This window comes from Mus musculus, chromosome 6 (genome assembly GCF_000001635.26).
Source record: "Mus musculus strain C57BL/6J chromosome 6, GRCm38.p6 C57BL/6J".
NCBI classification, from domain to species: Eukaryota; Metazoa; Chordata; class Mammalia; order Rodentia; family Muridae; genus Mus; species Mus musculus.
In genome coordinates this window covers 120,694,264-120,720,425 of record NC_000072.6, presented here as the reverse complement: position 1 = coordinate 120,720,425, position 26,162 = coordinate 120,694,264, and the positions used below count along the sequence as shown (strand labels likewise).

Sequence of the window (26,162 nt, the reverse complement as noted above, 5' to 3'; positions counted from 1 at the left end):
TCATAAATAACACTGCCCTTCTCATGTATACTGTCAGAGGACATTGAGAGTTTAGCATTCAAGTTTATTTCCTTAATTGCTTACTAGCCCCATTCCCTTTTATCTACATTCTTCACACCAGAAGAAAGACTTAATATAATCAAAGACCTTGATAACAAATAAGCCGGTGTGTGCTACCACAAACATGCATATGTGAGCAGGTAGGGAGTCTTTTTTAGATGCTTCTTCACCTTATTTTATGAGACAAGGTCTCTCACTGAAACTGGAAATTGCCAAACTGAGCCTGGATCCCTGAATCCCCAGCTAGGGGGTTGCAAGCACATCTTCACAACTTGACTTTTTTACATGTGTCCTGGAGATTCAAACTCAAGTCTTCATACTTGCAAAGCAAAGCACTGTACAGTCACCTCCTTAGCCCCTTGCTTCATGTTTTAATGACAATGAGGACTATAGAAGCAGCATACGACTGATTATAAATTAGTCTCTGTTTATTGGACAGTACTATTAGACAACCCACATGCAGCAGCTGTAAGGAACACTGTGTTTTGAATGAAATAGCACTGGGAGAATGCAATATGGCTCTACCTACATGACTGACTGTAGATGCATGAAAGCAGATTGCTAGAATAAGATAAATTCTTACATCACCTGGAAAAATATGAGCTAATAACTGTTAATAGTTTTATCCTAAGTGAAGAGCCCTGAAAGTTCAGGTGGAACCTGCACAAGACAGCTGGTTTCCAAAAAGAATTTAGAGTTTAAGAGACGGGCCAATGGGCAAAAAGTAGCAGTGGGAAACATCAGTTATCTTTTTTTCTCTTCTCAACCCTCCAATACAAGAATGTGATGTATGAAGTGATATATTAAACTTTTGGGTACCTTATTTCAAAAGCATGACATATGATTTTGGATCTCAACAATTACATAGGGGTGTGTGTGTGTGTGTGTTACATAAAGTAAACAGCCTCTTTCTAGTATAGAGAAATATTAAACTTTTAATGCAATCTAATGAATTGTTTATTATTTTAAAGCCCTAAATTGGAAAATCTTTATTTTCAAAACGTAATGGGCTGTTTGAGACTCTAAAACAATCAAAAACCAAAACAAACCACCACCACCACCACCAACAACAACAACAATAGGCTCACAGTTTAAACCTGGTCACAGGCTAAGATTACAAAATAAATGGCCAGTTGTTCTAACAGTAGCTTAATCCTGGATGCAAAGAAGTTCCAGGCTATTCACTTCAAAGTATATCAGAACCCAGGGATGCTAAAGCTAGAAGGCAAATTACAGGTCATACACATCCACTCTCTCAAGATAGCTAGGCCTGCAATCTCAATGCTTGAGCCGAATAGAACATTCAAGGTCAATCTGGATTCCAATAGCAAAACCAGTCTCAAAGACTTTTCCAAATCAGTAAATCTGTGATGGGGAGAAGGGAGAGGGGAGAGGAGAACCCAGTTACCCAGGACAGTATTCTTGGGGAAACAAAACTATCTTTCCCTTATTAAGGTTCTATATTTTAAAAGACTCAATGGGGTCAGCAAGATGGTTCAGAGGGTAAAGGCACTTGCTACACAAGCCTGGTGAGCTGAAGTCTATCTTCGAAAGCCAAGTGAAGGTGTCCTCTCCTCTTCACATGCACACCCACATATAATTATAGTAAAAATGGAGGCATTTCAGCTCAGTAGCCTGACACCAGAACCAAGCACCAGTGTATAGCCAGCAAAGCCATAGAAAGCCCATCAGCCAGCCCACACCAACCAGAAGCAAGACCAAAATGTCTGCAAGGAGGAGACAAACCTTTGAAGGGCTATAAAAAGACCAGGCTCCAGGCAGCTCAGTAGGTGCTGGTGTCCCAGCATACCCCATTTTACCACAAGAACCACATAGCAATAGGAACACTTCTAGAGGCTGTGTGTTCCACTAAGAACTCCTGCCTCTGACCCAGGTGAATGTTGAGTGTCTGGCATTCTGGTTGACCTGGCTAAGTACAACTAAGCCTATGATAGCTAGCCTCTGTAGCTCTAAAAGAACATTGCTTTCAAGGAGCATTTGCTGTGGGGCCAGGATCTCTGCCCTCCCAGTCCTTCCCCACCTTTGAATTCGGGACATGGTTGTTTGCTGCGCACTAGACAACTTGTGCTACCTCTACTCAACCAATGCTGTTTCCTTTTTCCTGAGGTGTACTATGTAAACAATGAACTGCATTCAAAAAAGATACCTGACTATATATCTGTCTCTCTGTAACGAATGTAACGAATAAGTCATGTTGAAGACACTGGTCTTTACAACTCTTACAAGTCTTCCCAGAAGACTTCAATTTTGTGGTCCTACCACCAAAATGCCACAGCTACATTAACATTTACTGTAATACACACTTCTATGGGATTTACTATGTCCCCTTGTTCACCACACTCAAGCCCTGATCTTTTGAGCTGGGGATGGAACCCAAGACCTTCATTATAGACCAGTATTCACCACTGATATGTGTGTGTGTGTGTGTGTGTGTGTGTGTGTGTGTGTGTAGTGTGTGTATATGTAGTATGTAGTGTGTGCATGTGCACACACACAGAGCTCCAGTTGTGCACTTCTACAAGGCCTTTTCCCAGAGAATGCTAGGTCAAGAGTTATTAAAGCTAGACACAGTGATCTACACCTTCAATCCCAGCACTCAGGAGGCAGAGATAGGCAAGCCAGAGCTACACACTGAAATCCTCTCTCCCCCAACCCCCTATAAGCAAAAAATTTTAAATAGCTGCTTTATCCTGCTCCTGTAGGTAATAGAGTCCCAGCAGTTTATACTAATAAATAAACCAAAAACTCTATAGTGAAACATACCTTTCTCTCATTCTGGAGTGGAATGGACAGTAAGAATGTTATAGGAGAAAACAGCAACAACAAAAGAACGGAGAAGCCATTTTAATCCTGCTTAACAAAAGGACCAGCTTGGTTAACCTTTTCCATGTTAGTTTAATGGTACAGAATCTCAGACACAGAAAAGAAAAAGTTCTGGAGATGTGCCTCACATCGGTGTGACTGCACTTAACACTACTAAAATGTGCACTCAAATGACTAGCAGCAAGGTACTACTGAACTGCACTTAAGAATGGTTAATGGGGAAATCGTTTTAATAGTTCAATTTTAAAACTTTTTGCCACAATTTAACATTTTTTTCTATTAGGAAAATATTGCTAAGTATGGTCTCTGACACATACTATAAATATTACAGGTCATCCTTACAATGACAGTCTGAGCAAACACTAGGGATAAAACGATCTTCAAAATTTACAAGTTTCAGAACAGAAATTGAAATTCTCTTTAACTCACAGCCCATCATGTTCATGCTCTAATAAGTTGCTTACAAAAAACTACTTGGAAATCCAGGTTATTCAAAGCTTTAAGGTTTCAACCTGGAGCTTAAGTCGTAAGACTAAGGCAGCAAGGGAGAGAGCCTCCTAAAAATCTCCACCCCAACCTTTTTTTTTTTTGGTTGCTTTTCTCACTTTCTCTCCTACTCTTTTGTATCTCCCTTTCACTGTGTGCAATGAACTGTGAGCACCGAAATGTGACCTTTGCCAAGATGCTCAGGGGCAGAAGAGGAAGGGAAAGGCAACAGCAGAAAAGGCAGCAGATCGGCAGAGAGAGGGGAACCTTGTTCCCATCCACTCTGCAGCCTCAGAGAGTAGGTGAAGAGAGTAACAGGATTTGCCCCTCTTGCAGCTGTCGTCACAGCTCATTAGTGAAAAGCCCGAATCAATGTCCCCCCACTTTCCCTGCCCCAGAGAACAAATCTTTCCACCATGCAGTGGCTACTGGGGAAGAACTCAGGCTGAGCAAGGGACAGCCCACACCACTGGGCAATGGAAAGTAACACAAAGAGGTGCTTTTAGCACACTTGCAGAAAAGTATTCTTAACTGCTTATTTCTAAAGTCCTGCCTGCTTAACAAAACCATTTGACTATATAGACACTCTAAAGATAGGATATTCCTAAATCCCTTCTCTTAAACAACACTGATATTTTCTCTTGCCTGCTGGGATGCTCCTGTTCATTGTACAAATTTTCTTTAATCTTACTCAATAGGAAATCTTTCTTCTAATTCCAAATAAGGACAAAGATCATAGATTTGCATAATTACCAATCAATCACAATAATGCTTTGAGTTCATTAGAGACAGAAAAGTAGTAAACAAAAACACCTAAAAAGAATAATAGATTCTGTTTGTTGCATTAACTTTTTTTAGAGCTAAAATCCTTCTGATGTACATAGGATCAAGGATGGTGTAGGATCTGGGTCAGCTCTGCTCCTGTGTGGGAACAGATCCACTTCTGCACAAAGGGAAGCTCAGCAGGCCCTGGGAAGGGCTCTCCCAGCTGCTGTTCAAGAGAGAATGCCTGGAGTGTAAGCTCAGAATGCTCCAAGAAAAAAAGCATACTGGTCTCCAGAAGGCACCCTGACTTTGACAGCTGATGCTTTCTCACTTGGTATAAATTAATTTAATCCCAAAGGCATGTGCCATGCCAATTTAGACTGTAGAGTATAAATCAGATAGAGTGCCTATAATGCTCAGGGACCTGAAACCAGCTATAAACAATTTTAGTTGGTCCAGCAGCATATCTCGGATACTTCCAAAGGCTGAAGGTCTGTTTTGCTGCTTTGCTGTAATATTTTTTTTTTCCTCAACTTCCCTTGAAACAGAATAGATCTAAAATAAAATAGCTTCTTCCATCAAAGTTGAATGCAACTCTAAACCACCAATTTTTCTGCAAAATATTAATTATACCAATAAAAAACAGTAAACCTAGAGTGCAACTTTCTATTAAATACGAGATATTTTAGGATTGCGGGGAGGGAGGGGTGAGCAAGGAGGAGCAGGAGATTCCTGCAGCTCCATGGAACTTCCAGACTACAGAAAGGCCCAAAAGCTTTCCACTTGTCACATTCTGGGAGGCTCGTGCAAGCATGGCCACGCAGAAAAGAAATCTGGAAAAACAGGTTCCTGGCTAGCCATACCCAACTTCTACCACCAGGCTGTCTAGATTTCATGACTGATGTGAGTTATTCAATGATGGCAGGTAGGGTAGCTGAGTTCTACCACCCATGGGCAGGATACAGGAAACACAGGGCAAAATGGCACAGCTTCCTGAACAGTCTTACTTTGCGCCTTTGCTTTTACTGTTGGTCCTTGCAGCAGGGGAAGGTACACTTAATTAAAGCAGGAGGCTGTCAGAACTACTTCTGGAAGCTACTTCAAATGACAGTCCAGGCATCAGAAACTATTGGCCCTCTCTACTCTCAACCAGGACTCACCCCTCCCCCTTTTGGCAAGGGGTGTAGGGATTAAGGCAGAGGGCATTTAGATGGAGTGGCTTCTATATGTAATAGAGATAAAACTGGCTTGAGGCCAGAGATGGCTCAGAAGTTAACAGCATAAACCGCTCTTGTAGAAGACATGAATGGGCTCCAGTACCAATGCTGAGAGGCTTAGAGGCCTCCCCCTGGTGGGTACCTGTCCTCTTGTGTACATACCCAATACAGATAAACACACATACACATTATTAAAAAGACAGTTTTTCTCTTAAAAGGACATTGGCTTTTGAAGGAAAGCGTAATCGACCCCAAAAGGTTAAGGTAGACATAATTGGCAGGACCTGTTGTTTGGGAGAGCGATGCCAGTTCTGGGAAGGAGGGGTAGGAGGATATGTTGAAAGCATGAAAATGGACATTGAGAGAAAGGGAGGAAACACTTCAGAAGTAGAGTCTACAGCTTTTTACAATTAAGTGTAGGTTTTAAAAAAAAAAAAAAATCAGAGCCAGACGTGGTAGCGCAAGCCTTTAATCCCAGCACTCGGGAGGCAGATTTCTGAGTTTGAGGCCAGCCTGGTCTACAAAGTGAGTTCCAGGACAGCCCGGGCTATAAAGAGAAACCCTGTCTCAAAAAAAAAAAAACAAAAAACAAAAAACAAAAACAAAAAAACAGAAACAAAAATCAATTAAGTTTTAAATAAGTTGTAATTTGATTAAAACACATTAGAGCTAGAAAGGTGATTCAGTGGGTCTTTGCTACATACTCCTGACCCCTGTAGAAAAGCTGGGTGACATTTGGTCATAGAACATAGAATCCCAGTGGGTTGACTAATTTTATTTGGGGGGGGGGGTTTGCATAAAGATTGTTGGTGTTTGATGGCTTTCTGACTAGCTGAGACACAGACTCAGGAAGATCTGCCTTAGAGAAAAAGATGGAGAGTTACGCCCTCTTCTGGTCTTCTGTATGCAAACCCATATATACACAAACATTCAAATAAAGCTAAAAAGAGAAAGAGACACAGAGAGCTCCCTACTACCACCTATGTAACAAGGACTCTATCCAGAATAGGAGACGGGCAGTAAATATTTCCAATTCCAAGTGATGGCTACCCCCAAACAGAGGGCCAGTTAGAAGACTGATGTGGCCATGAACACAGGCTCACAAAAGCCCTCAGCAGCAAGGGGACAGACATCAACAATACACTTTGAGAAAATTATAGGCAACATCTAAGAATAAAATGTTAAAAGTTTTTTTTTTTATTAGTAACAGACTATATTTAAACCGCTGACAAAAAAAAAAAAAAAAAAAGCAGCTCCTCGTTTCAGGTTGGGTTGTCGTAGAGTCTTGCTAGATAGAATATTAAAGTTAATTAACCCCTATAGTATGAGTTCTCTTTGAAAAAAAAGATTATCAGAATCCAAAGGGGATAAACTTCATGCTATCAATAGTGCAAAATCACAAGATAAAGAACCTGCTCGTGTTTATTCAACCTTGCCCTGGGGAGACACTTTGTTGTGGGGGACAAATATTTCATCAGCTCTGGGACAAACTATTCCCACCAGGGTGGGTTAGCTGGTGGATCTTGATGTTAAGACCTGGTGTGTGCTGTATGGCAGATGTGGACACTAAGACCATAAAGGTGACCTATGTAATTTAAAATATGTAAGATGTTATTCTGACACTTAAGGCCTATGGACATTGCAAATTTTTCAACCTACAGGCTGAAGGCTAGATATAGTAATCTGAAAACAAGCATAACAAGACAAGACACTAGCCCAGAATGCGAAATATGGAGGCGATCACAGAGGGACACAGGGCAAACAAAAAGGTATAATTTGGTTTAAAAGGTACAAGTGGATAAAGAAGAAAGGAGAACAGACACAAAGAGTTTCCACAATGGTTTCCACAACTGAAGTCCAGGCTCCAAAGTCAGTATTAACACTCGCCAAACATTCAGAGAAGGTGCTAACATTTTCCCTAATATTTTTATGGCTTCTCTTGGCTACATTTAATAAAGAAGAAATGCCTTAGGTCATACATTGAATATATTAATACTAATAAAAGTATCTGTGTAATTTTCATATCCAACACCACATAAGAGCAAAATAGTCCTCACATAACCTTAACTATGCAGCTTGACAAGATGATTAAGAGCACCTGTCTGATGAAGTGAGTTCAATCCCCAGGCTCCTCAAATGGTTTTTTTTGGGGGGGGGGGAGGGTCCAGAGCCACCCACTACATGCAAAACAATAAACAAACAAACAAATACCAAAACTGTATTCCAAAATTATCCTTAAAAAATACTAACTACATAGCAGCCCATCCTGGTAAGTCCTTCAAAATTGTTGGACAGCCTCAAGTGTGTACTCATTAATAAAGAATCCAAATAATAAAACGTCATTAACTTATAAAATTACATGTATACATCTATCCACCCATCTATCAATCAACTATCATGAGTGTAACTAGGTGGAACTAGGGCAACAATGAGACCCAGAGGCTGAAGCCTCAGTTATACCTCTATTTGGAAGGAGTCTTTATGGCACTGGGGCTCAAGGGGGCCTTTTTAAGAGGTCATAATTTTCAAGGAAGTAATCCATTTGGAGCATAGGCAGCATTAAAAAAGCTTTCCTGGAGGAAAGCCTTTTGTTTCGTTAATCACAGTTTATTTGCTGCAGTGACCTTTTGAAAAATTATGCTAGATTTTGCTATTCTGTGTGTTATGCAGATAGATATTCATGTGAGGGATGTGTATGTAGGCAACCAGACAACTTGGAAAGGTCCATTTCTCTCCTTCCACCATACAGGTTCCACAGATTGGACTTTTGAGTTATCAACCTTGGCTGCAACCACCTTTTATCACTGAGACATCTTGCTGGCCCATAATAAATTCCCGAATGCTATATAGTAACAATTGGGATTTGTTAAGACTGCTACATAGTAATGGGATTTGTGACGACTATCCACATACTTTATAAATTATACATCTATTCATTTATTTAATATGTATGTGTGTTTCCCTAAATGAGTTTATGTGCACCAGGTATGTGCAGGAGCCCTCAGAACTGGAAATGACATAGGTTGTAAGCCACACTGTATTGGGAACCATGTAAAAATCAGCTGCAAAAGCTTCTAACAGTGAGCTGACATTATTAAGAATTAATTAGGGAAGATATGTATACAAAAGTATATCCTTAAACAACATCAAAAATATTAAAATAAAGCAATTTACAAACCTCTCCATCTTACTGAGTGCCCAGCTCCTTACAATGCCTAAGCATTGGATGAGGTAAGTACTTCCATAAACAGAGCACTCATACAACCAAGGTAGGAGAAGATCCTGAGCCAGTTAGCCTTAAATACACAGTGAAGACGCAGCAGTTATAAGCACTTGATGCAGAGAAAGGGGGGGGGGGGGAACACGACAGTAGACAGTCAATTCCAGGACCCACATGGTAGTTTAAATCTGCTTTTAGCTCCAGTTCCAGGAAATCTAGAGCCCTCTTCAGACCTTCCCAAATATACATGCAGTACACTTACCACATGCAGGCAAAACACTTAGGGGTGGGAGGTTGTTATGAAACAGATTCCTGGTGGCTCTATCTGTATGTTCTTGCCTTTCTTCCTACAATGAAGCAGCACACATTGTCTTCATTTAGGTCTTGATGGAGTTAATGCCTTTGTGTTTTGTTCAACACTAGAAATTTATACTGTGTAATGAAGTTGAAGAACTGCAATGAAGGGTAAATATACTTGGGGAAAGTGTAGCAAAGAGAAAAAATAAAACTTTTGTACGTAAAATAATCAAAGATTAAATCATTAATAGAAAATACTTTTTTCTTTGTGTTAAGTAAGGATATATTTCTGTGGAATATTATTTTTAGGGTATTTATTTACCAGATGTGGGTTTTATCACCTCCTGGGAAACTATTTCTACTTGTCTTGATATACCTAATATAGTAAACTAGAGTGCATTCTTACTCAGAAATTTATTAACCCTTTGGTCTCGGTATAGGAAGAAAATATCTCCTTCTGGCTTGACCTTAGCTTGCTCTGATTAGTTCTTCTAAGGACTAGCTCTAAGCAGAGCCAAGTTTTGTATAAAGACAATACTAGCGTTTCTGTAACACCCCCTGTAAGTGGGTTCACATCTACTTTGGCGATGCTTCTTACCAGCTATAATCTAAAAGAACTACTTATTATTCACTTCTTCATATTGCAGCTAGAGAATTTACTCTCTTTATTAATGAGCAACAGTCACTGTCTGTAATCAACCATGGAAGCAGACTGCAAAACAAAAACATGGAAAAGTGACCAGAATATGGGAGGCTTTAACTCCACAGGAGACCATCTAAGCAGAAGCAAGATCTGTATGTCTGGTGAATGTTGGAGCAGAATAAATCTTTTGTTGAATCTTGTTTGAACAACCTTGCTTATGGTGATAGAATTGTTACTAAAAAGCTGAATAACATTTGTTTTGTCTCAAGATTTCAAAATATTTTCTTAAGAATTTTTCTGCAAATGTCAACATTTATACATTTTCTCCTGTATTCAGCTTGTCTACCAAGAGCTTCCTACTTTAGAGACCATACAAACTCCTGAATGGCTGGCTGAAGGGATCCATTAACCCTAAAAGATACAGTGAGCTACAACAACAACAAAACAAAAACCCAAACCAGAGGAGTGAGAGGAGTAAGAGGCTGTCTAGAATTTGCTCTAGAGAGCTCTAAGTCCACCCAACAAACTGGCAGAGAAGGTTTCGCTGCTCAAAAAAAGTCAAGCTTTCCTTTCAGGCATTCTAGGGTCTCTTACTGCTTCCCTTCTCCATGGGCAGATCCGGACATCAGGAAACTGTCAGGGATGAGTCTAACCATGATTTCTCAGCACGGCTTTTCTCCCACCATTTGTCCTCTGGTCCTGGACAGGCTATACAAAATTTTTCTTACCTACAGATCTCTGCCCTTCTTCATTTAAAGCAGAAAAAGTTTTGTTCCCAACACTCGGGAGATAGAGAAAGATAAATCTCTATGAATTTAAGGCCAGCCTGGCCTACACAGCAAGTTCCAGGATAGCAGAGTTACATGGAAAGATCCTGTCACAAAGCAAAATAAAACAGTGGTTTTATTCCTTAAGTGTGCTGACGTATGTGGGTGCCCACATGGAGGCCAGGACAACCTTCTCGGTTGCTCTCCTTCCACCACTGCAATCAGTCACCCTGTGGGTCATAGGGAGTCAGGCTGTCAGGCTTAGCAGTCTGCTTTTTACCCACTGAGCCATCTCTCTGGCTCCCCTTTACTTTCTGTCAGAAAAAGTATCCCCAATAGTATTACCAATTGGTAGAATTAAGCATGTAAAACTTAGCTTAAAGCACACTAGGTCTAACTTGTTGACTTTTCTAGGTCTTCTGTTTGCCTTTTCTTCCATGTTGTACAGATAGGAAGATTTGTAAACCCATTAGATGAAACTAAGCTACCAAGCCTGTCTTTTTACTTGGGAGCTGGAGATCAAACAAATGCCCTTGTTTTTGAGTACCCACACCTCAAAAAGAATATTGTTGTGTAGGTCAGACTGGCTTCACATTCACCCCCTACTTTAGTCTCCGTAGTAAAGGGAAACCACTGTTGCCACCATGTCCAGCTTCCAATCTGCACTTAAAAAATAAGCATTAGAATTTTTCATACAAGGGGGATGTGCAGCCCTGCTTCCAGAACCACTTTCTCGGTGAGATCAAAACGTCTGTGACAATCTACCAGTATAACTTACAACGCATCTGTGCTTCTGCCCTGACTGGATTCTAACAGCCTTATGTAAATGGGAAAGGGGATGAGAACGAAAGGAAAAAGAATGGAAGTGGGGCAAAGTGAGTCTTGCTCCAACCATATTTAGAGAAAAAGGTTCCTTTTTGCTTATTAAAAACAAGACAGCAACTTTACAGGGTGTTTTTGGTTTTGCTTCTGAAGTAGGCTAGACTACAGCTTCTTATTCTCATACAGGACTAGATACCTGAGTGTGGGGGTGTTGTTCCCATGCAGGATTGCATAATTGAAAGTGGGGGTTACAAAAAACTTGGGCAATAGTAAAAGTTAAAGGTTTCTAAGTGGATAATTAACAAAAATTCAAAAAAACAAACATATTACGTCTGAGGTGTTACTGGCAGCACTCAGCTGACTGCACATGGTCTTTGTTCTGAACACTAAACATGTGTGCTCTGCATGGATGCCATGTAACACCAAGAAAGCAAGGGGTGTCTGAAATCTTTTATCTCAAGACTACCTGTTATGACTACAGTGTTTTTAAGGCATAAAGGAAGTTTTCTGCTCTTTTGTTGTTTGTTTTGTTTTTTTTTTTTTCAAGACAGGGTCTCACAATATAACCCTAACTGTACTGGAACTACACAGAACAGGCTGGCCTCCAAATCACGGAGATCACCTGCCTCTGCCTCTCAAGTGCTGGGATTAAAGGTGTCTGCCACTACACCCAGCTTGAAGTTTTCTGCTCTTACAGAAACAAAGACTTAACATTTCCTACCATCATCCTTCAGCACACAAGTGCCAAACGAATACAGCTTTGTATTGGATTGTGTTAGAATGCTTGATTTTAAAATTTTTTGAGTTTCCAGTTTAAATTTAACTTTAAAAATAGTTAAGATTGCCAGGCAGGGTGGCATGCTTTTAATCCCCACATTCAGGAGGCAGAGGCAGGTAGTTCTCTGTGAATTCCAAAGCCAACCTGGTTTATGCATGAGTTTATGTTACATAGTAAAACCCTATCTTTAAAAAAAAATTTTTTTTGATTGATTTTGGAAGGAAAATTTAAATACTGGCAAATCTGAGTAAGGTTAAAAATGTTAATTCATCATGTAAAAATAGGCAAGCCAATCAATTTCATGAGCATATTGTTTTATTTATATATATATATATATAAACAGTCTTATAGTACATGTCTTTATGGTTTATTAACAGTAAATGTTGATCTATATATCTATTGTATATATTTATATATCCTGGTAATAGTAGGGAAAGAGGTAAACTTCAAGTGAAGATAAGGATGACAAATCACTGAACTTTCATACATCAGGACATCGTGCCACTGAAGATGACCACCAAAGTTCTTCATCACAGTGACATCTCCATCTTGTAGCCTTGGGAACTGCCTGCACTCACAAGTACCTGAAGCCCACCATACCAGGAAACCTTGAGAGATTTACTTAGGGTACATACATACAGAAAAGGGAAACAGTATTCTGGGGCAGGAGGTGGGAGGTAGTCACAACCATTTCCTAAAATTCTCTACCTTTTGCCACCTTAACTCATAACCCGTTTTCCATTAAGGCTTGCCCAAAGTCAAGCAACTCTCTTAAGAATCCCACTCCCCACCTGCCAATCAAGACTTCTTTGCTATATATGATAAATGCCCCCTCTTATCTCTGTATTTTCTTTGTTAGAGACAGAAACCTGGACACAATGACTGCATTGACATATAATTATCTTTAAGAACTTCCCTTGACTTTTACCACAAATATTACCATAATTAAAATGTAATGTTTGTGAACAAGAAAGTATTCAAAAACTAGGTTTTGTTTGTGTAAAAAGCCACACTGAATAGTACTACCATGAGAATTTTGTTTTAGCACCAGAGCTGCAGTGATTAGAGTGCCGGCTTTATTAAATTTTATAATCTGATTACATCATTAATTCAATTTTAAAAAAGTACTGGGGGTGGGGGGCGGAGAGGGACTCACATAGCTCAGGCTAGCTTTGAACCTACTATAAGATAACCATGAGCTCCTATACTGAGATCACAAGGCATGTACTACCACACATGGGTACCTTTTTCATTTTAAATTTTTGAGGATTTGGGGAAGAGGGGCCTTGTTTGTATTGGGTATTTGTTTTGGTTTTGTTGTTGTTGTCCTTGTTGTTTGTTTGTTTTTAAGACAAGGTTTCTCCATAGCCCTGATTCTCTAGGAACTCACTCTGTAGACCAGGCTGGCCTGAAGAAATCCACACTGGGACTAAAAGTGTGTGCTACCACCACCCTTCTTCATTGTATTTATTTCCTTTTTATTTATTCTTCTCTCTATTACATCCAGACTTCAGTTTCCCCTCCCTCCCCTTCACACAGCCTCTTTCCCCCACTTCCCAAAATTCCCCTTTCTCTTGAATCCATCCCCCCTTAGAAAAGAGCAGGCCTTACATGTACACCAAACAAATACAGCATAGCAAGCTACAGTAAACCAGGTGCAAACTCTCACATCAAGGCTTAATGAACGAGAGGGACGTCCAAGTATGTAGGCAAGAGTCAGAGACAGACCCCACTACCACTGTTAAGAACCCTGCAAGAAAGAACACCAAGCTACACAGCCATAACATATACACAGAAGACCTAGGTCAGATCCAACAGGCTCCCTGATCTCTGTGAGCCCACTAGAGTACCAGTCGGTTGAATCTGTGGACCCTGATCTTGTGGTGCCCTTGATTCCTCTGGCTCCTACAATCCTTCCTTCCCCTCCTTCATAGGACTCCCTGCACTCCACCTAAATATTTGACTATGGGACTTTGCATCTACTCCCATCTGCTGATGGATTACGACTCTCTGGTGGTGATTATGCCAGGCTCAGAACCCAGCACATCCTACAGGCTGGAGGTTTTGTGGCTGGGTTGGTGCTCCAGTCCTTCTACTTGAGCCCTTGCCTGGTTACAGAGGGCCGGTTCGGGCTCCATGGCCCTCTCCTTTATATTTTTTTAAGACTTATTTATTTTATTTTATTATATGTGAGTACACTGTAGCTGTCTTCAGACACTCCAGAAGAGGACGTCAAATCTTGTTACAGATGGTTGTGAGCCACCATGTGGTTGCTGGGATTTGAACTCAGGACCTTTGGAAGAGCAGTCGGTGTTCTTAACCACTGAGCCATCTCACCAGCCCCTTCTTTAAATTTTTTAAGGACTTATTTTGGTTTACCTGTTTTTCAAAAGCATACTCTAAAACTCTGACAATGCTTCTAGTACATGGTCTATGGACCAAATCACTCCATCTCCTATAGAGCATTTTATTCAAAATGCAAACTGCACAAACCACCTGCTGGATCAGAATACCACAGATGAAAGAAAGTTATTAATCTTTTTCCTTCAAAGACTTTCTTTTTAATTATGTGTCTGCATGTGCATGTGAGTGTAGGAACCCTCTAAAGCTAGTGTCAACAGATCCCCTGGAACTGGAGTTGTAGGCAGTTTGTAAGCCTCTATGTAGGTGCTCTCTAAAAGCAGCGATAGCAGACCCATCTCCCCAGCCCTGTGAATAAGCCTCCCTTATCGTATCTCATGAGCACCAACCACAGTAAGCAGTGTTCAGTACAAATTCTGAAATTGTACATAAAATTCTTTTGGTTTTACATACTGTCTTACGAGTTTTTGCTGTTTTTCTCTTCAGTCCCCTGTCTTTCCTTCCTCCTAGAACTTTCTAAATTTAAAACAAACAAGCAAACAAAAACAAAAAACTCACAAATTCAATTAGCTTCTTGAATTTAATGAGATGAGTTTGTTGTTTATAAGTAGAGTTGCTAAAACAAGGTCTATAGACCTTGTCACCTCCTTTCTATACAGATTATTTAAAACACAAGCTTTTCTTCTTTTCATGTGTATTGAAGTTTCTATAGGGAGTTGTGGGGAAATTACATGAGGGTGGGGGGGTTCTGTTAAGAGGTTGGAAAACGATATGGAGTCACTGTTGTGTATGTTGAGGTTTTATGGGGGGAGGGGTAGGCACAGGTATGAGAAAGCTGGAAGCTAGTAGTATCAGGAACCTTCCTGGATCCCTTTTATATTATCTTTGATGTTGTCTCTGCTTTCTGAAGATGCAATGGCACCAGACACAAACCACTGAGGGAACTCCCCTAGCTCTGTTTTTAATTTTGTTTTTTTGCTAAAGTCAAGGTGCCATTCTGTACACCAGCCTGGCCTGCACAGTGTGGTAGGTGATCCTCTGCTGGAATAGCAGGTGTGGGCCATATCAGACTTTTTTTTTTTCTTGGTAAGACACATGGAATCCTATTTTCTACAAAATTCTTACTATGGTTCAGTTATAATATCAATCATATTTCTGGAGCGTTGGCTAAAGAACTTTTGCCAAATAATTATATCTAAATCTTGTTTCCACATAAAAGTCTTTAATCTATAAATGCATTATCTATTAAGAGAGAAAAACCAAAGATCCAGGACAGAAACCACCAGTCTACTATCCTCTGGTAATATCCTCAAAAAGTTTCTTTCAAAAGGGAGGCTACAGATCAGTACACAGGAAACCATTAACAAATGGTGAGTGTCCCCAGAGACTTTTTAAAGGCTTTCAAAAGATTTAAATAAATGATGCATTATTCTATACAAATAATGGTGACTGGTTTTAAACTGGCATACTACAATACAAATACTATTGACTAAACTAATCTGAAATTAAGTGACTATTTATAACATTATCACCAGTGTATGTACCATTGTACTGGAACCTTCCACCATGTTTCTCACTTTCCTGCCAGCAGCAAATGTCCAGCCATCTGTCCTTTGTTCTTCAGATAGTAAACAGTCAGGACTTGCTACCCTGACCATCTCTGTTAACATACTAGTAGAGTAACTCCTGAAATACTCTAACAGTTATAAACCAGAAACAACCATCACCTGACATGGTGGTGCACACCTTTAATCACAGCACTCAGGAAGCAGATGCAAGTGATCTCTGTGATTTAGAGGCCAACCTGGTCTACAACCAGGACGACCAGGGCGGCACAGTCAAGACCTTGTCTGAATAAATGAATTAATGAATGAAATTAGCCAATCAAACAGGAAAGAAGAGAGGGAGGGATGGAGGGAAATATAACTATCAGTAAAGATATGAGGCATTAATTTATTTGGATATTTAATTTATATCCTAGTAGACAAAGCGTATCTGTAATATGTGACTGTCTTGTTAAGGAGGATCTGGAAGGGGAAAAAGCTAATTATCATTCCTGATAAATCTGTTTTGACTCTACTAAAACCAAAATTGTCCCTTTGGTGGGTGGATGGGGGGAGTATCTCTTTACTACGTAAATTTCAGCTCTCATTTCTCCCCCACCCAAAGATTTATTTATTGTTGTTATATGTAAGTACACTGTAGCTGACTTCAGACACTCCAGAAGAAGACATCAGATCTCATTACAGATGGTTGTGAGGCACTATGTGGTTGCTGGGATTTGAACTTAGGACCTTCAAAAGAGCAGTCAGTGCTCCTAACCCCTGATTCATCTCTCCAGCCCTCAGCTCTCCTTTCTTACAAGTAAAGTTACATTTTACAGATTAACAGCCAGGTCAGTAGAAAAATCTATGCCAGAAGATAAGAACCAGACAACAGTTTAATATGTCATGGAAAGTATAAAGATAGGAAAGTATATGTTCCAGTAGTTAGATGTCCTATGACCTAAAGACCTACTTCTGAGAAACCCTAGATTTTCCTTAAAGGTTTTTGTGCCATGTTAGGCAGTGGTGGTTCACACCTTTAATCCCAACACTCAAGAAAAACCCTGTCTCAAAAAGCCACCTACCACCTAACCAAAGTAAAACAAAAAAGCAAGTGTTTTTCACCAGGTGGACACAGGAAACCCTTCAACAAGTCACTGGCCTTTCAAGACTATCTTAACTTTCCCTTAAAGAATAAACTAAGATACCAAGAATAACAAACATCCTGCTAGCTGGGCATGCTGGCTTGGGTCTCTAACTCCAGTACTTAGGGAGCTAAAACAGGAGAATGGCCAAAATTCACAACTACCTACAGTTAACCTATTCCCTTAGACCTAATATCAAAGAGCTTAAGTGTAATATATAATATTGTTACGTTTTATTGTGAAAAATGAAAAATATTGTGCATATAATATATATATATATATAAGAAACATAAGACTATACATGATTTATGTATATATTTTGCAAGAAGAATAAATATATCTTACAGACAAGCACTGAGGGCACATTTTTGAATTAAAAGTCAAGTAATTTACTGGGGATATTGCTCAGAGAACAAGCTAGCCTAGCACCTGCAATTCCAAATACCAAGACAGACAGACAGACTTACTGACTGAAATCCTTGGGACTCACATGGTAGGAGAGAAACAGCTCATCCAAGTTGTCTTCTACTTTTTCTTTTCTTTTTTTTTTTTTTTTTGTTTGGTTTTTCAAGACAGGGTTTCCTCTGTATAGCCCTGGCTGTCCTGGAATTCACTCTGTAGCCCAGGCTGGCCTCGAACTCAGAAATCCACCTGCCTCTCCCTCCCAAGTGCTAGGATTAAAGGCATGTGCCACTACTGCCCAGCTCCAACTTGTCTTCTATTTACTCATGCACACCACAGCAATGAGCATGCCCCCTTCACACACACAAAACTAAAAACAAAATAACTAAAACATAATTTTTAAAATATGTATAATATTTACTTAATAATTGTTTTTAAACATGGCCTCATTATATAGCCTTAGCTGTCCTGGAAGCTGTTATATATAAAGACTGGCTTCAAACTCTGCCTGAGTGCTGGAATTAAAAGCATACCTTACTCAGCATGAGAAAAAAATTAAGGGTGGTTCTGTGGTTAAGAGTGCATGGTACCCAGCACACATATAGGGCAGGTCACAAGTGCCTGTAACTCCAGCTCCAGAAGGTCCAATATCCTCTCTGGCCTCTGTGGATATCTACACTCACATGCAGGCAGGCAGACAGGCAGAGACAGACTCACACACAAGCATGCACAAGCTTACACACACACACTCAAAAATAAGAAGTCTTAAATAAAAAAAAAAAATTAAAATTAGTACTTTGTATACAGGAGCAAAATTATAGCTAGAACAATTCATTCTTATAAACTACTCATTTGACAGGTTGTATGGACTCAGAGAGTTTGTTCGGTTTGGATTTTTTGTTTATTGTATGTATGAATGTTTTGACTGCACATGTTTGAATACATGTCTCCCTGGTGCCCCTGAAGGCCAGAAGGGGAGGTCTGATATTGGAATTACAGATGGTTATGGAGCCACTAAACGGATGCTGGAAATTGAATTTATTAATCACTGAGTCCCTGTCTAAGTATTTTTAAGCTAAACACCTGATGAGAACAGAGGACGCTGTTCTTATTTAACTTTATGATTCTCCATACCAAGGATTCTGGAATCAGATGTACTCTAGCTAAAACAAACTCACTTCAGAATCAGGACAGTAAAATATTCAATCTGGAATCAACTAAATTTTATTCCATTTGTAAGGAGGTACATTTTTAAAAAGCAAACTATCATTAGTGTACCAATCTTTCAACCTTTTTGTTAAATTTTTTAACTTTTTAAAAATTATGTAAGCCCTGTCTAAAAAAAAAAAAAAAAACCTAAATAAATAAATAAATAGATAAATATTGTGTGTGGGTACATGCACCTGAGTATATGAATGTTAACACACCTGTGCAGGACTCCATGAAGGTCAGAAAAGGGCATCAGGTTCCCCTGAAACTGGAGTTACAGATGGTTGTGAGCCTCCATAAAGATGCTGGAATTCAAATCCAGGCACCCTTGAAGAGCAGCCTGTATTCTTAACTTAGAGTTCTCTCTGGATTACCTCATTTAAAGGTTTTATTATGAATTATTGCAGGAATATGCAAGGATCACAGAAAAAATCCCATTAACATTATAGTTTTATTTCTATTAACCTCTAACAAAAATTTTGTCCTAAACTATTAAATTATGCTAGAAAGTGGTAGCTCAAACCTTTAATCCCAGCACTCAGGAGGGCAAGGTAGTTCTCAGAATTTGAAACCAGCCTGGTCTACAGAATGAGTATAGTCAGGATACTCAGGGCTACACAGAGAAACAGTCTCCCAAAATAAAGATGAGAGAAAGAGAGAGAGAAAGAAAAAGAGAGAATAACAAAAGAATGCATGAGACAGAAAAAAAATTATTAAATTACAATAAACAACATTTGTGTTTCAAATTCATACATAGTCTAAGAATGCTGGTTAACATTCTTCATATAATGTCATTAGATATAAAAGTCTGCTTTTCAGACACTTAAAAACTTATGTACTTTAATATAAAAAGCAGTAATATTTATCTTGTTCTTTAAGGCTTAATAAAATTTTTTAAAAAAATCAAAATCTTTTTTAAATCCTTATACTATTTTAGGAAATTTTACTTCTGTACAATATGACATCAAGAAAGGGGACACCTTATTAAATTAAAAGATACTCCCCCAAAAAGGCTTATAAAAAGCAGAATGCCTACTTTTATATAGACGACAATTTCCTGCCAGTAAGAGATGATATAGGGCAAGAAATGGGAAAGATAGAAAAAGAACAAGCAACCACACACACAAGCACATTCAGGCATCCCCAGGAGGTAGGGTGTCTGGGTATATAAGGCAAGATCAATGATAAGCTATAAAAAGATAAACTTGCAAAGGAAAACAAAATTCTCATTTTGAACAGTATATATGTCAATACTGGGTGATTAGAAACCCAATAAGTTGCAATTTAAGATAAAGGTTGAAGCAGCAGCAAGATGAAAGGCAGCCCCTTTAACATTTGTTCCTGGAGTCCAGCAACTCTCAGCAGTTGGCTGGAGACTGAGCTGGAAGATCCTGTGGAGCTCCAACAAAGGGACGAAACAAACTCAAGTTCCCAGGGCCCCCTCTGGACAACTAATGAAACAACTTGATAAATGATTGCTCTGTCAAGAGACCAAGAGATGGAGACGTCTGGAAGCAGAGGGGGAATGTATCTAATTTAGGAGGGGGTGGTGCACAATGGCAAAGAGATCATCACTTGTCACACAACATCTGAACCGAAAACATTACAAAACTCCAGTCTAAGAACTGAAGCCCGGTGTTAAGTGTGTAGCCACAGACCTAGCCATCTGACTCTTCCTAGGTGATTTTTAAGGAACAAACTGTTTACCTTCCCATCCTCCTGCCTTAACTCCATGCTGAAGAAAGCACTGCTCAAATAAAAATTCCTTCTCTACTTCATACATAAAGAGGTTGATTCTGACCTTACTTAGAGCCAGAGAAGCACCAGGACCCAGTTTATTCAACTTAAGAGAATGACAGAGCAAGAGCCCACAATGAATGAGTGAGTGAATAAACGAACGAACTAACGAACGAAGAAAGAAAGAAAGAAAGAAAGAAAGAAAGAAAGAAAGAAAGAAAGAAAGAAAGAAAGGACCATTTTGTAAAATTTAGGAGTTCCTATTTGAGGCCCTTAACTCTCCTCTTTCTCTTCCTTTAAGATGAACACAATCTCTTTCTGACCAAAGACTGGCATGGGTTTCAAAGGTACTGCTGACATATTCAGTCAACATTCAATGAACATCTCTAATGAGAAACAGGTAATCAGAACTTGGGGATGTTACCCAAAGAGTTTGTAATTAAGTTTAAAAAAAAATAGTAAAAGACAATGTTGTAGTTTTAGTAACTGATCAAAGACCAAAAATAAACCAGTTCATTAAAATATGTCAAAGGAAGGAGAAAAAAAGTAGCATGAAGAGCCACTTCAAAACTTTAACTTGCTGGGTTAGATAATGCTATGGTAATGAAAGTATTATATACTGTACTGTTGTGCAAAAAAAAAAGAAGGGGGGGGGGCTTTGAAGGAAGGCCAAATTAACTTTTGACTATACTAAAATACGCCAGGCATGGTGGCTTACCCATGCACTCACAGACTGCTAAGATTTCCAGGACAGCCTGGGCTAGAGTGAAACCAGAACATATGGTGCTGGCTCAAGTGGTGGTCAGCATGTAGAAGAAAGCAAATTGATCCATTCTTATCTCCTTGTACAAAGCTCAAGTCCAAGTGGCACAAGGACCTCCACATAAAACCAGATACACTGAATGTCATAGAAGAGAAAGTGGGAAAGAACCTGGAACAGATCAGCACAGGGGGAAATTTCCTGAATAGAACACCAATGGCTCAGGCTCTAAGGTCAACGACAGACAAATGGGATCTCATAAAATTGAAAAGTGGGCTAGAGAGATGGCTCAATGGTTAAGACTGCTCTTACGAAGGTCCTGAGTTCAAATCCCAGCAACTATATATATATATATGGTGGCTCACAACCATCCCTAATAAGATCTGATCCCCTCTTCTGGTGTGTCTGAAGACAGCTACAGTGTACTTAACATACAATAACTAAATAAATCTTTGGCCCGTAGACAGCGGGGCTAGAGTGAGAAGAAAAAGTGTCTGAAGACAGCTACAGTATACTTACATATAATAAATAAATCTTTCAAAATATAAATAAAATATAGTTGAATATAAGGCAAAGGACACTGTCAACAACCTACAAATTGGGAAAAGATCTTTACCAATTCTACATCTGATACAGGACTAATATCCAATATATACAAAGAACTCATGAAGTTAAGACTCCAGAGAACCAAATAACCCTATTTTTAGAACAGAGAATTCTCAACTTGAATGTCTGAGAAGCACCAAAAGAAATGTTCAACATCCTTAATCATCAGGGAAATGCAAATCAAAACGACCCTGAGATCCCAAATCACACCAGTCAGAATGGCTAAGAGCAAAAACTCAAGTGACAGCAGATGCTGGCGAGGATGTGGACACAGAGAAATACTCCTCCACTGCTGGTGGGATTGCAAGCTGGTACAACCACTCTGGAAATCCGGAAATTCGGTTCCACAGAAAACTGGACATAGTACTACCTGAAGTCCCAGGTATACCACTCCTGGACATAAACCCAAAAGATGCTCCTCCAACATACAACAAGATTACATAAAAATGGCTGTTCTGGAAAGACTCACCCTTGCTAAGTACCCAACTCAACTCACCTCCTCATCAGGACACAGTTCTAATGGGTTCCAACATGGAGTCATGAGAGAAAAGGGATCACATCACAAATCTCACGCAGACTGACTCTAACCAACAATTCACAGAGGCTAGCAAGCTGGTGGGCATTTCTTTAATGATTGAAGTGAGGGCATACCCGATAGTGTTGCTACCTGTGGGCAGGTGGCCCTGGGTTATGTCAGAAAGCAGGCTGAGCTTTGGTCCCTGCCTCAGTTCCTGCCTCCAAGTTCTTTCATGAGTCCCTGTCCTAACTTCCCTTAGTAATAAAACATCCTGTGGAAATTTAAGTCAAATAAACCCTTTCATCCTCAAATTGCTTTTAGACATGGTGTTCAATTACAGCAACAGAAAGCAAACTAGTTCACCTGCTGAAACATGAATGGGCATTCAAAACATCCTGATAAAAAATAGACATCAGTCACAAGTGTGCACATTTGAGTGATTCTGCTCATGGGAAAGGTTCAATCAGCAAATTTAAAAGATGAGTGGATTCCAGAAGCTAGCATGTAGGGAGTGGAGTAGAGACTGACTGCTAAAGGACTTTGGAGTTTACTTACAGTTGACAAAAAGCTTTAAAATTGACTGAGGTGATGGTTACAGACTTAAAAAGAGTATACTAAAACCAACAAAAATGTCCACTTTGAAAAGGTCAAATTGGGCTGGTGAGATGGCTCAGCAGTTAAGAGCACTGACTGATCTTCCGAAGGTCCTGAGTTCAAATCCCAGCAACCACATGGTGGCTCACAACCATCTACATTGTGATCTGATGCCCTCTTCTGGTGTGTCTGAAGACAGCTACAGTGTACTTACATATAACAAATAAATCTTGGGGCCAGAGCAAGCAGAGGTTCCAAGCTCAATTCCCAGCAACCACATGAACGCTCACAACCATCTGTACAGCTACAGTGTACTCATATATATATAAAATAAATAATTCTTTTAAAAAAAGGTGAAATTAAGTTTGGTATCTCAATAAAGTGTCCCAAAAGACAAACTATTAAAATCTAATAAAGATGCCAGAAATATGTGATCACTGTTCTAAGTGCCATAAACATTACTTATTGTTCTTAAGGGCTGGGAAAGATGACTCCATGGTTAAAAATGTTCCTGTGGAGAACCAGGGTTCCATTTCTAAAACCTATACAATGGTGGCTCACAAGCATTTGAAACTCCAGTTCCAGGGAATCCATCACCCTCTTCTGACCTCCACAGGCACCATATGGTGCACACACATACATGAAGACAAACACACACACAATAAAAATAAACAACCATTTAAAAAAATATTGTATTTAGCCCTCTTGGTGGGGCCCCTTTAATCCTTGTACTAGAGAGGCAGAGGAAAGTGGGTCTGAGTTCTATGCCAATCTGGTCTACTCAATGAGTTCCAAGCTAACATGAGACCCTATCCTTATTTTTTTTTTCCTCTTTTCTATTCAAGTATTATTCTTGAATTCAAATAGTACTATACAGAAGCAATGTATAGGCAGCAAAGATTTGCATGGTCTCCATACAAACGGTTTTATGCTGAGAGCCCAGATAGTTTGTACTACATCTCTAGAAACAGAGGTTCAAGTAAAAGACAGGTCTGGAAGGGTGTGCTGGACTTACTTAGAATGGGACATAAGTTTGTACAAACTTCTTTCTCAGACACTATAGCTGATGCTTCACATTGATGTTTAATCTTAGTTGTCAGTGTAACTGTATCAAGTAAGAGACAACCCTTGGGCCCATGTGTGAAAGATATTCTTGATTATGAATTAAAGTGGGAAGACTACCTAAGTGTGGGTACTATCTTCCAATAGCAACCCAGACACACTGAGGTTGAAAGGAAAGGTTTTTGTTTTGCCTGCTTACCTTCTTGTCTCTCAGGCAAGGTCTACGCTGCTGCAGCTGAAATCACCATTTTTCAGACATTAGAACCCGGCTGCTGCTTGCTTGTTTGCTTTGCTTTCTTTCCTTGAGACAGGGTTTTTCTTAACAGTTCTGGCTGTACTTGAACTCGACTGGGCTGACCTCTGAACTCAGAGATCCGTCTGTCTATGCCTCTGCCATCGAAGTACTGGGATTAAAGGCATGTGCCACCAGCATCCAGCTTCAGAGCCTAGTTTCTAATGTGGACAGAAGACCAGTAAGTAACTCTCCAAGGAAAATGTCAGAATTGAGACTGCTGAGGTGTTCAGCCTTATGTTTCACTCTTCAGTATGAAGACAGCAGTTGTAGAACTATATAGACCATATCACGTAAACCAATCCAATAAATCCTCTCTTTTAATATATACTCAGTTTTGTTTCTCTAGGGAACCTTGACTAGGCTAGTAAGGTGACTGGTTCTGTGGGTAAAATCATTTACCACACAGGGGTTCCATTCCCTGGACCCACATAAAATGCTAGACTCTTTTCCAGGGACTGGAGAGATGGTTCAGAGGATAAGAGCACTTCTCTTTTAGAGGACCTGGGTTCGATTCACAACACCACAGCACACATGGCAGCTTATACCATCTATAACTCCAGTCCCAGAAAATCCTATGCCTTTTGAACCCAATGGGCACCAGTCACACACATGATGCTCATACACATAAAAATTTTAAAAGGTGGATATGGTGACGTGTATCTGAATCCTAACACTCCTACAGCAAGAAAGGAGGCAGAGAGGAAAAATCACCTAGGGGCTGGCAAGAGGACAAGCTAGCCTTGAGTAGATTCATAGTAGAAACAATATACCTTGTTTTCAACAAGGAGAAATTCCTCTTGAATGACTCTTGAAAACTGTCCTTTGACCTCCACACAAATGTTATGGCTTGGAGATATATATATATATATATACACACACACACACACATATATATATATATAGTACACTCACGCATGCATGCACTCACGCATGCATGCACACACTTGTTAAAAGTGCACCTTCTGTAATTCTTTCAATAGCCTTTAAGTATAAATGTCCTGGTCTTCATCTGAAATAGCTTAAAACCAAATACCCAAGACCAGAAGAGTTCAATTTTCACCTCCAGTTTTGAGTTCTATGAAAGAAATGATAGGGCACTCATCAGAGTTATAAAAGATGAATAAAGTAAGGTACTCCCTAATTAGATAGACACTCAGATTTTACGTTCTTTGTTTCAGCAAAAACAGATGATGCACTTGTCAAGCTAGCAAAATAGACAAACACAGTGACAATCAATTTTTAAGATCAGCAATTCTATCATGCTCACCCGAGTTTTAAGTTGTAACCACTTACAACACAGGTAATGAACTCTACAACTTACAGATTAATTTATGCTTAACCAAATAAAGCAGTTAGTCTGTTTTTCAGAGTGTAATAATACAACTATGCTAAATATGTCAAAACATAAAAACTGCAGGCAGCAGTGGACTATATCTATTTAACATAGCAGTAGTTATTCCAAAGTCACTTGAGAGCCTAGTAAGGTGTTTTTAAATTTCTCTTTTCCTCCCCACCTGCTGCTTTCACGGATAATTCACAGTTGAGAAACAAGTCAGGATGCACGAAGTGTAATTCAGGCTTGGACTGGAACACTTCTCCACCATTAGTATCTGAATGGAAAGCCTAGTTCAAGGAGAAAGATGGCAGGAGAGGAAAGGCAATCGATCACAGCCTGAGCAATGGAGCACTGGATATGTATGTGCAGTGGGTGGAGATGGGAGAGGATCAGAGATAATTGAGTGTGATGAACTACAGGGGCTGATGGAAGATAAATTGACTGATAGACCAGCGTGAAGAATTAGGAAGAAAACAAAGCATGCCAGATGGAAGAACTCCAAAGGACATGTGGGAGCATAATGGGGGGAGCTGAATTGGGGGTATTAGGTGCAGAAAGGTAGGGCCACTTTTTTAAATGATTATGTGCTGTTTCTCAGGAATCTTCAATCCCAGTTTTTCTTTTTCTTTTTTCTTTTGCTAAAGAATGTCAGGATGCATACAGCAAGAATGTAGGTCAATAGTACAGCACTTCCC

The 26,162-nt window shown here is 39.6% G+C and overlaps 1 protein-coding gene and 1 long non-coding RNA gene across 9 annotated transcripts in view; both read right to left on the bottom strand.

Moving 5' to 3' along the window:
* Cecr2 (CECR2, histone acetyl-lysine reader) overlaps positions 1–26,162 on the bottom strand; it is a 104,878-nt gene that overhangs the window by 50,766 nt on the left and 27,950 nt on the right. The window lies entirely within an intron of this gene.
* On the bottom strand, positions 823–24,986 carry Gm52876. Its single transcript, XR_003956357.1, has 2 exons — positions 24,036–24,986; positions 823–10,406 (listed from the first exon to the last, which is right to left on the bottom strand). It is a non-coding gene; the product is annotated as a predicted gene, 52876 (long non-coding RNA).